This window comes from Lepisma saccharinum, chromosome 1 (assembly GCF_977018435.1).
Source record: "Lepisma saccharinum chromosome 1, izLepSacc3.1, whole genome shotgun sequence".
Classification (NCBI taxonomy): domain Eukaryota; kingdom Metazoa; phylum Arthropoda; class Insecta; order Zygentoma; family Lepismatidae; genus Lepisma; species Lepisma saccharinum.
Genome location: NC_139229.1, coordinates 9,874,379 through 9,890,846, shown reverse-complemented (window position 1 = coordinate 9,890,846; position 16,468 = coordinate 9,874,379). Strand labels below are relative to the sequence as shown.

The 16,468-nt window shown below is 38.5% G+C and overlaps 1 protein-coding gene across 2 annotated transcripts in view; it reads left to right on the top strand.

Annotated features, from left to right (window-relative positions):
• Positions 1-7,257: 7,257 nt before the first annotated feature.
• unc80 (unc80, NALCN channel complex subunit) overlaps positions 7,258-16,468 on the top strand; it is a 310,307-nt gene continuing 301,096 nt past the window's right edge. For both annotated transcript variants that reach the window (XM_083128968.1, XM_083128960.1), the window contains exon 1: positions 7,258-7,414. The gene's annotated coding sequence lies outside the window, so the exon portion shown is untranslated. The remainder of the gene's footprint in view (positions 7,415-16,468) is intronic.

Genomic DNA, 16,468 nt, shown 5'->3' with positions numbered 1-16,468 from the left:
TATTTTGTACTGACAGTTTCGAACGGTGGGAGAGGTTTATATTTTTTTGTACCATCGTCCATTTCACGAGTTTATAATTCTTCCTCACCGACACGAGTAACGCGAGTGGTAGAAGAAAAGCGAAGTAAAATAACTGAAACAGAAATAAAAGGAAAAAGCGAAATAAATTTTATTCATAATATTCTGCAGTCACTTGAGTTGTATTCACGGGATGCTATCTTTAAAGAAAGCCGTGGTCTCTTCCTTGTCTTTTTCGCTTCCTTTGTGTGCTTCCCCCGTCACGATTGGTCTAAAACTAATTAATGCGACGTTAATTAAACAATCCAAACAACGAAACAATGCACAATCAACTGCACAAAACAACATTCCAAATGTTTTCGAATCGGAAAACAATTGAGATGCTGTAAAATGACTTAAGATGCAGTAATAAAGTGGGAATTCGGTACCGTATAGAATTAAATCGGTAGAGATGTTCGATTTGATTGGATGTTTGTTATTTAGATTTGCTATTCTTTCACTTTTGGCAAATAGCGACGATGAAGATGAGTGATGCTATAATGAAATTGATGAAGGGACACTTACCAAGGACACCCACGCCCAAGTCGAGATTCTAACCAGGGACCCATGGCATCGTAGCGCGCTGTGCTAACCACTCCTCCATGGAGTGGACATTATAGCATATTTTGTGTGCTCAATTGGGATCAATCAATGAAATGAATAGGCATATTATATGATTAATAAATTCATATCATAATACCACGTCATATTATTCGGCACGAAGTAACATCAGAGACATTCAATCTTGCATTTTTGCCTTTCAACTAATTCTTTGAATTCAGGTTAATCACAACAATAAGATAAATTATGAAGCAAATGATAGTGAATGTGGGATATTATTACGAATTACCTGACAGAAACAACATTAAGCAGGCTCGGTGGTCAAGCTCATTAAGTGATTGACATTCGATATCGTCGCCAAAGTTCCCGGGTTTGAGTACCGTCCTTGTCGGGGGTGTTTGACTATTTCGTCATCAATTTCATGTAATGGTCATTCGTCCTTATCGTCGCGATCATCGAACAGGGAATAAAAATTATAAAAATAAATACGATGGTTGTTGAGTTGGTGTTTTTCAAGTCCACTTTATGCACAGTAAGGCTAATCGGGACTGGACCTACAGTTTCAAGTGGGATCCGAACCACTTGTGCCTCCACCAGGTATCGAACCCGGGACCCCTTGATTACAAGGCGACGACGCTACCACTGCGCCATCGGGGAGGCCCTAATAAATACAATGGAAGAGTACTTATTTAATCTCTCACGAAATCTCCTACAAAACCGGAATATATAAAATACATGTATATTCATTCACATACATTTTCGATTTCTATATTTAACTAATCGAGACCGAGAACGGGAGAGCAATTTTCAATTCGACAAACCGAGAGACGGAGAAACTGTCAAGTCTCGTTTCTTCTTGGCACCTCCGTAATCGAGTTGTTCTGTTTGTCATTGGCTTTGTATTGGCAATTATTGTCATTATTCTTCCCCTGCAGTTAACCATAACGATGAATTATGATGAAATGAAGCAGATAAAAGAGCAAGAACAAGAAAGTCATGCCTGTTCGGGACTCCTTATGTAACGAGATTTGAAATTCTTGAGAAGGCGTTCGTGTTTCGCTTGGTTTTCTCTTTCCTCTACTTCTCTTATATTATCATACATGTATAATAAAAATGGATCTGATACGATATGTTGCGATTCATAATTGTGCTGGTTAGATGCTACAGATGTGAACTCCAACCTGCAATATATTATTCCCTTTTGTTTCGTATCTGGTTGAACATGAAATTTTCTTGCACTGTGACAATTTCTTTCTTAGTTTTGGTTTGGTCCACAGATATGCTAATCTGGACTCGACCTTTAGTTTAAAGTGGGATACTAACCACTATGTGCATACACCGTGTATCAAGCCCGGGATCCACTGATTACAAGGCGACGACGTTATCACTACGCCATCGAGGAGGCCCCATGACAAAATGTCATTCACTCGATCTCTACCATAATTTATTTCAGCATTTACATTTTCGTTTTCTTCTTCTTTTTTCCTTTTGTTAACTACTCTTATACAACTCTTTTTGCGTCTTCGAATTTCTTCTTGTTTCAGGAAAAAATAATACATGCAGGCTGTAAAAAAATCCCCCGTTCAAATAGATAAAACGTTCACTCTCGAGAACTAATTTACTTGTTTATCACTAACGTAACCATTAGGAAGGAAACTATTGAAAGGTTAACTGATATAACTGCAGATGAAACAATACTTACAGCCACTAACGAAATATCTATTCTTGTGTAGCCTCACAGACAACAAGTATATGGTGAGTCATTCACTTTTGCTGACTACGGGCGAAGGTCACTGAACTAAAGGGTGGTGGCAAGCAAGCAGGCTTCTGCTCTACCAAAGACGAGGTCACGTGTTCCAGTTATCAATGGCGTACGAAATAAGGAGGAACACAGCTATCTGACGTATGTTTTGGTCCCGTCCCGTCCCAACACTTTATCGTCGTGGCCTTGAAGTTCCCTCAGGGCACTCCTACGTAAAGGCTTCTCAGCTAGAAGGATATCTTCCCCATTGAATGGAGGAAAAGTGGGTGCGTATAGAGGTCCTTCAACTTTCGTATTCTTTTTCATTTCAGAACCCGTGGTGTATCGTCGAATTAATCCAATCTATCCGATGTAGGTTTTAGGTTCTGTTTCTGTTCGGTTATTTCACATCGTCTTCCTGCTTATGTTATTCGCGACGAAGGTTCTGGATTCGATAATCTGGACAATAACGGGATTGTGTTGGTTGGTTGATTGGTGTCTTAAGTCCACTTTATGTCCTGTTAGGCTAATCGTGAATGGACCTATAGTTTAAAGGGGGATCCGAACCACTATGTTCCTCCACCGAGTATCGAACCCGGGATCCCTTAATTACAAGGCGCCCACGATCCCACTGCGCCATCGGGGATTGTGTTCGAAACGAATGAATCAAATTTGAGTGATATGATATGCAACCATTGGAAGACTATTGAAAGAAAAGCTATGGGAACCTGCCAGTTTTTCTACTGCAGACAGGAAACCATAAACATGGAAGAGAAGCTTATATTCTATGAAACCTGACGCTATGTGCTCGAATACTGGCTAAATATAATCCATAGAGGCATAGCAACGTTAAACAACCTCTTATATGATACATATAGGTTTAAAAAGGTCGAAATACAAAGATTGTGTGCGCCTCACTGATGGCGTAGTGGTAAGGCCTTGTAATCAAGGGGTCTGGGGTACGATACCAGGTGATCGCACATAGTGGTTCGGATCCCACTTTAAACTGTATGCACTTCAGATTAGTCTATCTGTGCCGGTGACTCAGTTGGTAACGCGTCTGACTACCATGCTATAGGCCCCGGGTTCGATTCCCGGCCGGTTCAAGCCCGGGAACTTTTCTAACGTTGGAAGCGGCCCCAGCGCCCACCCAGCGTCGAATGACATGGGTACTTGGGGGAAAACCTGGGGGTAAAGGCGGTCAGGGGCGTGATGCTGATCACATCACTCCCACTCACGAACGAATCAAGAAAGTGTGGGGCGGCGTGATGCTGATCACATCACCCCCACTCACGAACGAATCAAGAAAGTGTGGGGCGTTACCCCCACACCCCCTATACGCCTTCATGGCGTAGCGCCAAGCACAGGTGAGAACTTTACCTTTTTTTTTTTTTTGCATAAAGTGGACTTACAACAAAATTTAAACTTGCGATAAAGATTATGATAAGGTATTAAAGAATTGGGTCTAACACATTTTTTATTGTTTACCAATGACATTGTTAACTAATATTCTTAATTTCAGTTTCAAGATGAAATCGGCTACGAAATAAAAGGAGTGGGTTCATATTTCTGTTACGAAATTCCACTTTTGTAGTAGACCTGTGCCACACTAAGATGTGACAATAAACAAATCTGAGACACTTTCAAAGTATTAAATTGCTATCTACGTATTTGGGAAAAATCTTTCAATATAATACTTTTTTTGGACGCGTCAAATCATAGTATTTAATTCCTGTTTTAGCAGCTTTAAGAAACCTGATTTTTTTTTGGGCGGGGGGTTACAAATGCCCTTTCTGCTCCCGTCAAGTTACGCCTATGACAAACAGGAATTCAAAGTAAAAGACTGTCCCGACTAAATCGGGAGACACGTCTGATACATTTACAATTGGGAAAATCATAATTAAGCGTGTAGTTGAAAACAACCTATTTTCATATATTGCATGCAGCTCTACTTTTTCTGCAATGTGGATCAGGAACTGGGGACGTGGAGAAGCACAACACTCCACGTAACCAATAGTCACGTGACCGTCTTTGCTTTCTTGTCATGTTGACCTTCGCGTGGAACACATTTCTCGGTGTTCAGACAGGCAAAATCACCCGATCATCGAAGGGTGCAATATGTGTTGCCTACCCTCCTGCATTACTTGCTCCTATTAAAGCCTTATGGGGAAGAACTTTTTTCCATGACTGTACAATAGGTATCCTATCACTTTTTTAGCTTTACTGAACATGTTACTTGATCTGTTCCCCCTAAATCCTTCCAAATTAATTACGAAGGAAATATATTCTTATTCCCAGTCCCGCACGCCTTATCGAATGGTGCCAGGATGTAAAATTTTCAATAAATATTGTAGAAAAATATATACATGTTGAATGTTATATTATTTCAGGGCAAAACTTCCACCTCTCCCTAAATTATATGGCGGTGTTCGCACCATTGTCCCCCCTGTGGGCACCCCTGGAGAGAGATAATATGTAGAATTCGAGATTTTCACAGTGTCGAGAAATTTCGAACATTTAACGTCCTGAAAATGTTCTGCCTTACTGTTAGTCGAAGAATGGAGAATTATTTTCCGCCACGACAGTCGGGATTTTAACATTTTCTTGCTGTAATGATAATGTGCGTTATCTTCAAATATTTTAATATAATATCATATATTATATAATATATATATAAGCCTTCGCCACGATAAACAAGATGTAATATATAAAAAATAAATAAAAACCTACAGGAACCAGGTGTAACATAAAAAAAAATATTTCCAACATATGGGTAAACTTATCTCGAATTGTCCTTGTAAAACTTTAATTAAAGTTTATCTTACTAAATAAAACGTGTTTAAAAAGGAATGACCCAATTTCAAATAATTATATTTAATAATGAAAATGTGTTACAGGTACCAAACAAATTACAAAGTATTAAGTGAGTCCTCGAGTTTCACTCACTATATTATAAATGCTCCACGTTCCCTCCACCTGCTGCACGGACAACATCAAGAGGAGAGCTGAATTCGTTCCAAACGCGTCTGAGAGTGTCTTCTTCCACAGAATTTACTGCAGCCATGATTTCCTTGAGCTCATCCAAGTCAATTGGTAATGGTACAACAAAAAGGCGTTGTTTTACGTATCCCCACAAGAAAAATCACAGGGTGTAATATCTTGCTGAATTGGAGAACACAAAACGTTTGTTGGATAGAGGCCATCTTGTGAAGGACTAATGTTAGCGTCTATTTGGGCACTACTATATCGGCTATACTGCACAATCGACCCTTGTGTTTTACCGTTTCAGCGTAAAAAGAAAATATGTTCTCACGCAGTACTTAATTCCCGCTTCGAATTGGCACTGTTCATTTTTCACTTAGATGTTCCTGTTCTGTGAAATAACAAACTTTCTTACATTACTTACCATAGCTGTTTTCTGCGAATCGAATACCATGTTGTAAACACAGTATTGCCAGGTCGAACTTTAGTTTTTAACGTTGATATGCATGAGAATTTCCTCTAGCATTCAACTTTCTTTATTTCGTGTTTTCATCCGTATTTATGATTTTTATTTTATTTTTAAATATTGAAGTTTCTAGTTTTTAATAACTATACTTTTTTCGTTAATTTAAATTGTTTTTCTTCAATTTCTTTGGGAAATATATGGCTTTTGTTTATTTTATTCAATCCTAGCATTGTGCGATAAGGGAGACACTGACTTCACTTGTCTCCTTATCGCACAACATGAGGACAACCTTGCGTTGTGATGTCACTCGACGAGTTCCTATGTTGTTAGGTCTGTTATGTTCGGTTCTCTTAGCGAAACACACTGCAAATATATGATTTATGCTAAGATAACTAAACCCAACAAGAGTAACAACAAATTAGACATTTAGCCTTACATCTGTACATAAATTAGGCTCATTATGTTTAATTTATAATGGAAGTTTCTCAAACTTAATACTACGGTTTTTTCCTTCCCATAAATCCTACATTTCTGGAATTCTTGATTCATACCCTTTCCTACGATGTATCATACATATTTCTATTATGAAGGGTCGAGTCGACATCGTTACCGTGGTATCTAGCGGCAGTCATTTAAAACTCTAGACCACAGCGGTTCAAGTAGTGCCAGTTGCGTGGTTGCACAGATAAGAAAAAGGTTGTAAAATCGAGTCAGTCTTTTTGAAACACACTGTATTTTCGTTTCGAATACTGTGTCGATCTAAAAGCTAGTAGGCCTACCCGATGTGCATTTATCGTATTTATAGTGGTAACGTCGTCGAATCAATGGGTCTCGGGTTCGATACCCGGTGGAGGCACATTGCACAGTGGTTCGGATCCCACTATAAACTAGATCCAATCTCGATTAGCCTCTTGTGCATAAAGTGGTATTAAACAACAATTCAAAAGCTAGTGATTTTAATTCGTTCCGTCTTCCTTTTTGCCTGTTCAATGTCGCTGCACTATCTTGGCCATTATCAGAACAGTTGTTGCTTTCCTCTTAGCACGAATAATGTTATCGCTTGAGAGGGGCCGGAAGGGAGAAGAAGAAAGCGAAGATAAATGTGGGGAGGGGAGAAAGACTTGCATGTAGGACGGGAATTTAATGAAATGCGAAAGTGTCAGTCGTAACAAACAGCCATTTTCCGTTACGTCACTTCCATGTTTCGTCCTGCCTCGCACGAAATTCTCATCATATTTTTTCGCCACTCGAAACACGTGACCTCACCCTTCGCTTGTTTTTTCCTCTTCCCATTAGGTCACGCCCTCTCCCTAGACAACCTTCTCTGGTCAAATGACACCCGAGCTTGTCCGATGTGCAACGGAAACGACCGACTCTTCCAGATTTGCTTCTCTGCGAGCCCGTGCAGGAGCCGACGGGTTTTCAGTGTAGCGCGGGACGAGATCGCGAGAGTGCGCTGGTGTGTTGTCGGTTGTGCCCGCCCGCACAGCCTGCCTGGACCACATCTCAAGCCAGATCAATGGGATGAAACTACAAAGCCATTGGCCGGAGACTCGGTAGCTACAAGGGATCAGCTGGAACGGAGGAATATACATGACGTAACAGAGGTACGTAGATTCAAGCGTGTGGCGTTCAGTCGCGAAATTAACCGTCAAATTGTTGATTCTTACGCGAAATAGTGCACAAACTGTACTCTGCAACTTAAAACTCTCCCTTCACTATTAAATTCTCGACATATTTAGCTAACTTCTTACGAAAATAACCGAAGAAATTCACCCCATTCATATTTTTAAAAACGTTTGTATATCGAAACGCTTGTTGATCAGATGTCAACACCCCAAGCCAGTTTTGAAGTTTCATTATTGGACCCTATAACTTCAGATTTCACTACTTTCATGCAAACTGCTGCACCGATCTCCGTGGCGGAGTGGTTAGCTTGGGCGCTGCGATACCAGAGCTCCCAGGTTCGAATCCCAGCATGGGTGTTCTTTGCGAGTTTCCCTTCATTAATGTCATCACTCATCCTCATCTTCGCGATTAGCCAAAAGTGACAGAATAGCGAAGTAAAATAAACCCAATCAATCAAAAAACTGTTGTAATTTGATGACGATAATCACTCAAATGATTGTACCACGTCCCGTGGTTCGAATCCCACGTAAGACAGTATGTTCAGTTCTGATTAGCTTCTGTGAATAAAAAGACTAGGAAAGACCTTTGTTAAATGATACGAGAAAGAAATAAAATAAATAAAAGCACAAAATGAATCGCTTGAACTCGAGCGCCTAAGGTCTTTTAGCTTACAGCTCACAGAATTAATGAAGTTTAGGGTACTTAATGGGTAGAGAATTTTGGATTGCTTTTACGAATGCTGAAGTATGGGATTTCCATCATAATTGCAGACATTTTTAGGAAAAATCTGGTTTATCCGAAGAAACACAAGCATTGCCTACATATTCACAGTTTAATTTGAGAGTTTTCCTCGTTGTCATGGAAACATGTTTAGAGTATATGCAAACCAAATGTAGAAGTATGCAAAGGAATTGAGTTTTCGTTTTGTTACAAATGGTATTAAGCAAATTTTGCAATCGGGATTTACTTAACTAATGTTCAACTTTTAAGGGATCAGTTTATTGGGTTTTTAGAGGGATTAGCGAATATAACTTTCACTGCATTTAAACGAAGTTTCACCTGAATATATCCATCAGCATCATTCCGATAATATTGTAGAGAATGTATTCTTAACTTGCTGCGAGCCACGTTGCATGCATTTCTGTGCAAAAGAGCTACTAAGCTCATCGTTTTTTAAATTGAAATCTGGGAATATATATGCGTCCGACTGTACTGCTCGATGTGCAAAAAAAAAATATAATTAAATCCTCCAGATACTACGTGTTAAATTGTGACTTGAATAAGTTAACGTATTGTTCTGAGCAGTGGCGTAGCAAGGGGTGGGCGTCGCACCTGAAGGGGCCTCACATTCCATAGGGTTGATGCATAAAATGCAATAATAGAAATCAGAAAAATATGAAAAAGGCAAACTTTCGTGGGCAATAAAATTAGAACATTGTTTTAAAATTCTAGTTAAACGTTATAATTTGAATGAATACCTCAAATAAGGGCGTAACTATCGTAACATACAGGTGGGCGGACCCTAAGCCTAAGGGGATCGAAAGTAAGAATTATGTAAAAGTAAAAGTAACAATTATTGTCGTATTTCTCATTTAAAACATTTACACAAAAATTCACTATAACTTACTTATGCATTTTTACCCACTTTTTCTTTTATTAAATAAAAAGCACTTCGTCTTGTCTTTTCTTTATTTTCTTCACCGTGCACTCCCGATATTAATAAGTGTTAACAACAAAGCACCTCCAACTGCCATGAAGCAAGTGCGAGGCATTTTAATGCTTGCGTTGTTTTTAACTCAAGCAGGGCATGGATAATATTAGCAGGGTTTTAGTTACAACAGCTTCAGATTTCAGCTTCCGCAGAACAGAGAAAGAAATTTTTAGGGTGAAAAAAATATTAAATATTTTCGTAAGTAATTTATTATTTAAATTTAATAATTTGCTGACGTTATCTCTGAAGATTTTGTTCGATTCACATTGAGATTTCAAATTTAAAGAACGGATGTGGTCCTCGCATTCTAATCTCGCCCAGGGCCTCGCGATATGTTGCTACGCCACTGGTTCTGAGTCGGAATCAGTCCGAACTTTCCACATTTGTAGGAGCCCGTATCATGAACACTCAATACGTTTCCAAGTTGCCTAGTGGGAAATCTGGTATTGATACGACCAGAGGGGGTCAGATAAGTCTGTTTTATATACACATGAAACCACCAAGAAAGAAAGTCGTTGGCATACCTGGACCCTGAAAAGGATATTGCCCCACAGAGTTAAATCACAGATAAGGATATATAAGCAAGATTTCGAGTGATGCCTCTCAGCGCCTCTCAACGTATTATTCCGAAACTTCTTGCAAAGGGCCGTTCCCAGCAGGAGGCAAGTGCACCGGTTTTTCTGCCTTGTATCTGCTTATATACCCTTGTCTGTGGTTTAATTTTTATATGCATTGTTTATGCAATGTAAACAGGCTACTGAGACACTAGAGTGGTGATTCTCAACCAGGCCCTGCTGTCCATTATATCGGGCAGCAAGAGGTTCATTGGATCCAGTCGGTGACAACTTTAAAGTTAATTTTATATTGTCAACACACCCTAGACATAATCGAAATATTACTCTTTATGATTATGCCAAAATTTTAATCAATGGGCACATATTAATTAATAGCTATGTGAAGTTTTAAACGTTATGTATTTACGAGCAAAATCAGATGAGATCGAGAAAGACACATGGTGTTTCCAACTCGGGAAGAGAAAACACAATGTCTTTCCCAGTGAAACCCAACCTTCACTTATTACAAAAAGGAATGTGTTGCATTAATTGACTTGGTTTATTTTACTTCGCCTTCTGCCACTTTTGGCTAATCGTGAAGATGAGGATGAGAGATGATATGATGAAATTGATAAAGGGACACTCGCCAAAAACATGCCCAGTCCGGGATTCGAACCTGGGACCGCTGGAGTCGTAGAGCGTTGTGATAAGTGGTCGGCAAGACTGGGTTCGATAATGATTATTAGAAAACAGTACTGAAACAAACTTACTATGAATATTAATTGTGAATACTATATTTATAAAAATATTACTTTTCCAGAATGTTATCAAATCATGAACCTTACATAGCAGAAAATTTGATTATTGCGGGATTTTTCACATAATATTTGTGAGATATAATAAAAATCATACAAAATATAATTTCGAATTATTTTACTATAATGATTGATTTAGTTTGTTTTACTTCGCTTTTCTCACACGTTTGGCTAATCGTGACGATGGGCATGGGTGATGATGAAATTGATGAAGGCGCATGCATAAAGAACACCCATTCTCGGGCCGTGATTCGAACCCGGAGCCCCTGTCGTTGTAGCGCGCTGTGCTGATCACTCAGCCACGGAGTCTGCTTCGCTATTATGCATGTTGACGTGTCATTTTACCCACTTACAAGCGATTTCTGAAAACGATTAACGCTTTTTGGCGTTATAACTAGACGTCGGATTCTAGGTTTTTAACCTATTTTTTCCTTTAGAGGTATGTAAGAAATAGTAAGTTATGTCAGAGTTTGGTTTAAAAACTCAACAACTGATGAAGTTTTATAGTGCCTAATAAAACCTATTTTGCTTGTTAAAACCTATTGTAGGTTAATGCACCTAAATCAAGCCTCTTCTTAGGTTTTTATATATTTTTAAAGGTTTTACAGGATTTTCATGTCACACAGAGGCATTTGCTTTGTTTGGAAATGAAAACATTCAATGACGAACGTGTTGGAAACGTACTCTCTGTCCATTTCCTTTCCTCCAATTTCACGATGTTTTTTTAAAAACCTCTAAACAAGGCAAAATATCTGGCGTCACTGTCACCCGTACAATCCAAAGTGGTCTGATCTGTGTGGTCTTGCTCACTTTTGCGTGACTTCGGTGCTTTGTGGCATTCATGCCTTGCAAACTAACATTTCAGCATTGAAGTTTGCACCACTGACTATGTTTTTGTTGATAGATTATTTTCAGCATACATGAGATGATCCTCACAGACAAAATTGCGGAGTTTGACTGTGGAAAAAATTAAAAATAGATTGTTGCCTAACCATACGGAAAAGAGTGGATTTTAATAGCAAATTTCCAATGGTAAGTTCTGCCATCGCCGTAGGGTTAGGCAGCACACATAACGTTATGCAAGATAGTCAGTATTTCAGGATATAGGTGTCCCATTTTCATTGCCGGTGACTGTACCTAATCAGCATTTTTCAGGAATTTTGAACTATTTTAAGTTTTTTGAACCTACTTCAGGCTTTTTCGAGCCTAACGTAAGATTTTTAGGACCTAGTTTAGGATTTTTACAACGTATTTTAGGGTTTTTCGAACCTATTTTAGGATTTTTAGCCTATTTTAGGACCTAAAAATCCGACAGCTCGTTATTGTGAAGAATAACTTGCCATATGACAGAGCTGGTATACGTCACATTTCCTTGCGCATCATTAAAACGAGAGCTAATGTAATTTTGGAATTAAACATCCAAAAATATTTTAAGCACGGCTGTTGAAATTATTATATGTCTTCAATCTAGAGCAATATAAATTAACAAGTTTTCGCGAGGGGCCCGTGCCCGCCGAGCCCACGTTTGGCAACGCCAATGCCTATTATACAATGCATTTCCAGAGGAATCAAATTAATCATCATTATTCGAGTCTGACTTCATATTACTTTTGAACGATCTGTCATCCCATTCTTCCTTGCGAAAGGTTAAAATCTAATCAAGCAAATGAACAAATGAATATCACGGTCGTGGACTGTACAGAGGGCATAACAGTCGCATAATAGTAATAATAAAGATCTGGATCTCTTAATTAGCCATCAGGGAATCTAATGCTGTGTAGGAAGCTTCATAATTCAAGGCAATTAAAGTCTCATTAAGGCTATCTCGTGGAAATTCTGGTGGAGGAATTTTTGGACCACGTTCCAAGTATAAGACATGGCCGTTTCTTATTGTGAAGATTAGCATGAAGATATATTCGGGGTAAACATCTTATCAATGTTTCTTGAGGTTATATTTTTCGATAGTGTTTCCTAAAAAGCAGATCAATAACGATTTATTTGAGACAAGTAACGATGAGGATGACTTGTGCTTGGATCAAATTGATACAGTGCTAAACAGTACTCGATTCTTTTGTCACGTTCCCGGATTAACTTTACTTAATATACTTACAATTATTCCATTTCGGAGAACACAAGATGTACCAACCTACTACGAAGCGTTTTTAGACGTGGGAATCACTTATGGGTATTTTTATGAAAAATATATTAAATCTCGCACAGTCAGAATACCTAAATACTTAAGCTGATCTTAATATCACACACTTGCACTCGAAAATAAACTTCTTTTTTTTATATACAAATGTATATTTGGTTGTAGCTTTTCAGCTATGCACCAGTTACATTTGTTTTACATTTCATAATTTTACATTTTCATAATTTTATAATACAATATTTTCTCTTACAATATAGTTGGTAAGTATATTTATTATTTTCTTAGTCGGGTTCCTCAAAAGTGTTGACAAGGCGCATGCCTCATTATATCCTGCTTCTTTTAGATCTCTTTAGAAATAATTACGCGTAGTTACATTAAGACGACATTCTAATATAACATGATCAGGTGTTCCTTCAGTTGCACCACACTGACAGATTGGGGATTGCACAATCTTCCTTGTGTACAAGTCTTTAGAGACTAGGGTGTAATTTAGCCGACATCTAAGATGGTTTGTTAAAGAATTTCTTGAAAGTTTAATATCTTGATACCAAGGTTCTTTAGGTATAAGTGGTTGAATTGAATAGTATTTTTTCCCGTTAGTCTTCTCTGTAATTGTCCATTGTTTCTGCCAATTTTTCAACAATTCTGTTTTTGCATATTCATTTCAAAATTAACTTACATCAGCCGTCAAAATCAACTCAACAAAGATTTATTGGACTTACAGCTTTACAGGTGGCTGTTTATGCCCAGCATACATTATAAGTACATAAGATATATTTTTAATATAAATTTTACACACAAAGTTCATAAACGCTCTTAAATACAATTTTATATAACTACATTAACTCATTCAAAAAAAGGTAAAGTGTTCCCCTGTGCTTAGCACCACGCCATGAAGGCGTATAGGGGGTGTGGGGGTAACGTCCCACACTTTCTTGATCCGGTCGTGAGTGTGGGTGATGTGATCAGCATCACGCCCCTGACCGCCTTTACCCCCCAGGGTTTCCCCCAGGTACCCATGTTATTCGACGCTGGGTGGGCGCCGGGGCCGCTTCCAACGTTAGAAAGGTTCCCGGATTTGAACCGGCCGGGGATCGAACCCGGGCCCTTGAGCATGGTAGTCAGACGCGTTACCGACTGAACCACCGCGGCCACCTTAACTCATTCAGTAACAGAAATATATTATAATTTTAGATCAGTTTTTCTCAAAAAACCAAGTATAACATATCCAATTCTAACATCTGGAGCACACAAAATCGAAGTCATATTAATGGGAAAAGGAACATTAATTTTTGACAATGTTTTGTATAAAGTCTTTATTTTCTCTGAGTGAATTGGACATTCCAAAATAATATGATGAGCATCACCCCTTAAATCACTACAGTCACAATAGGAGATTTTAAAATGTGTCAAAATCAATAAATCACATCACCTAGCAACCAAGACTCAAATGAGTCAAATTTGAGTCAAACGGGTATTTCATATCAAACACTGATTTAGTATGTGGGTGCCTAATACTTTTCCACTACATAACAACGACCCTGTTTTGATATTCTCTCTCTTTCTGATATACAGACTACCGCAGATATCTGATAAACCTCTTTAGCAACTCGATAGCGTCACCAAAGATTCTGGGTTGAAGTTCCAGTCTGGCAGTGAGTCTTTCTCTGTGTTTGTTCTGTTCATGACTATTTTCCATCATCGCGATTAACATAAAAATAAAGAAAAGCAGCATAGTTAACAAAATAAGCATACGGCTCGGCACAACTATTTACCAAAAAAACATACCCATTGTGTGCATATATATGAAAATGTGTTAACAGGCATAGAATGATCGAGATGGGGGCTAACGATGGGAAGGTCGTGGGTTTAGATCACATCTTGCTTAATAGTTTTTCATTCTCAGCTTCAACAGCCGGTAGCTATGCCCACAGGGGCTCCATGATCTTCCTTTGCATACTACGTCCTTAGATATTTCAGTCGCCGTTAGCCTAATAGCATAAATAAGAGTTGTCGAACCGATTTAATTCATAACAAACTTTAAAAAACCCAGGGGTATGCTTGTTTGGGTTCTAAGTCAACTTTATCCATAGAAAGGCTAATCGTGACTGAATCTATAATTTAAAGTGGTGTTCGAACACTATGTGCCTCCACCGCGTATCGAACTTGGGACCCCTTGATTACAAGGCGAGGATATTACCACTGCATCATCGGGGAGGCCCTAATAAACACGAATAATAACCGGCTACTGCTACACAGGATAAGAACTCTTCGTGGCTTGTGACTCACTTTTTAAAATAATGCCACCTCCACAATCGGCACCACCATTATAATAATTGTTGCTACTTGTATTAATAGTAGTAGCGGTAATATGCACTGATACAAGATGAAGAGTGCATGGTGGCCCAAGAAGAGATAGCAGAAATTAGTCAGTGGTTAGGTTGAGTTCATTTGGACCATCCTTTAATGGCAAATGAGGCTTTTAGTAGGAAAGAGAATTGTATAACAGAATTGTAATTAAAATGGTAGTGATTGATGCCACAACAGTTTCAAGCAATCGGATTGGCTGACGTAACGTCATTAGTGTGAGCACTTACAATGTGAGGTTAGGTTAGATAGAAGAAGAAGAACTAATTCCAAGAAATTAAAATATCGGATCCGACAGACATAGTTTCGCTCGAAAACATAGGTTCACAATCTAAACAGCCATGACCCTCACGACAATTTAAATCCAAAAGACCTCACAAAGTCCTCATATCATAAGAACAGAATGGACAACAGCACTCAACAAGTCAATGGTGAAAGATATTCATCAACAGTTTGGAACATATAAAACTGTTGAGTTGAAAGTGTAATTATCTGCTAGATTTAGACTTTAATTGTGAAGTTTTTTAGAATAGTTTTAACTTAACTGTGTGACAGTGACGACAGTATTGAGTGTTAGTGAAATGGCGAAGCCAGGTACAAGTAGCAGAAAGCTATGGAATGAGGTAAGCTGTTGCAAGGAAGATTTCATCGAAACGGATGGTGAGATTATTCGCTGTACTTTACCATCAAAAAAATGAAATAAGTAAGTATTATAGTTTATTTTTACACTCTACTAAAACTGTTATTTTGAATGAAGGTAAAAGGTAATGTGCTCCCCTGTGCTTAGCACCACGCCATGAAGGCGTATAGGGGGTGTGGGGGTAACGCCCCACACTTTCTTGATCCGGTCATGAGTGGGGATGATGTGATCAGCATCACGCCCCTGACCGCCTTTACCCCCCAGGGTTTCCCTCAGGTACCCATGTCATTCGACACTGGGTGGGCGCCGGGGCCGCTTCCAACGTTAGAAAAGTTCCCGGACTTTAATACGAAATGTAATGTATCCCTTTTTATACGCATATGAATGGTATATATTGCGCTTTCATTTAAAATAGTATTTTTAGTGGAGTGCAAGAAAACTGTAGTTCTTTTTTCCATTTTTTGACAGTAAGTTTCCCTTTTTTGTCCTTTTTAGAGGAAAAGTTTTCCCTTTAAAATCCGGTCTTTAATAATATTTATAGTCTTTAAATCAAATTCGAGAATATTTACCACTTTAACATCGGAGTGTTATTTAACCGAAATGTGATCAGTTTGTTCTACCGAGATGTTTATCTTTTATTCAACATAAATTTGTGCCCTAATCATTAGATAAAAATGTCAGTGTTGAGGTGTAAATTCAGCTTCAAGAATTATTAACTTTTGGACTAGTCTGATAGGCACAGTCTGAGTGTTATATCTTTTGAAATACAATTTCAAATATTTAGGGCAACATT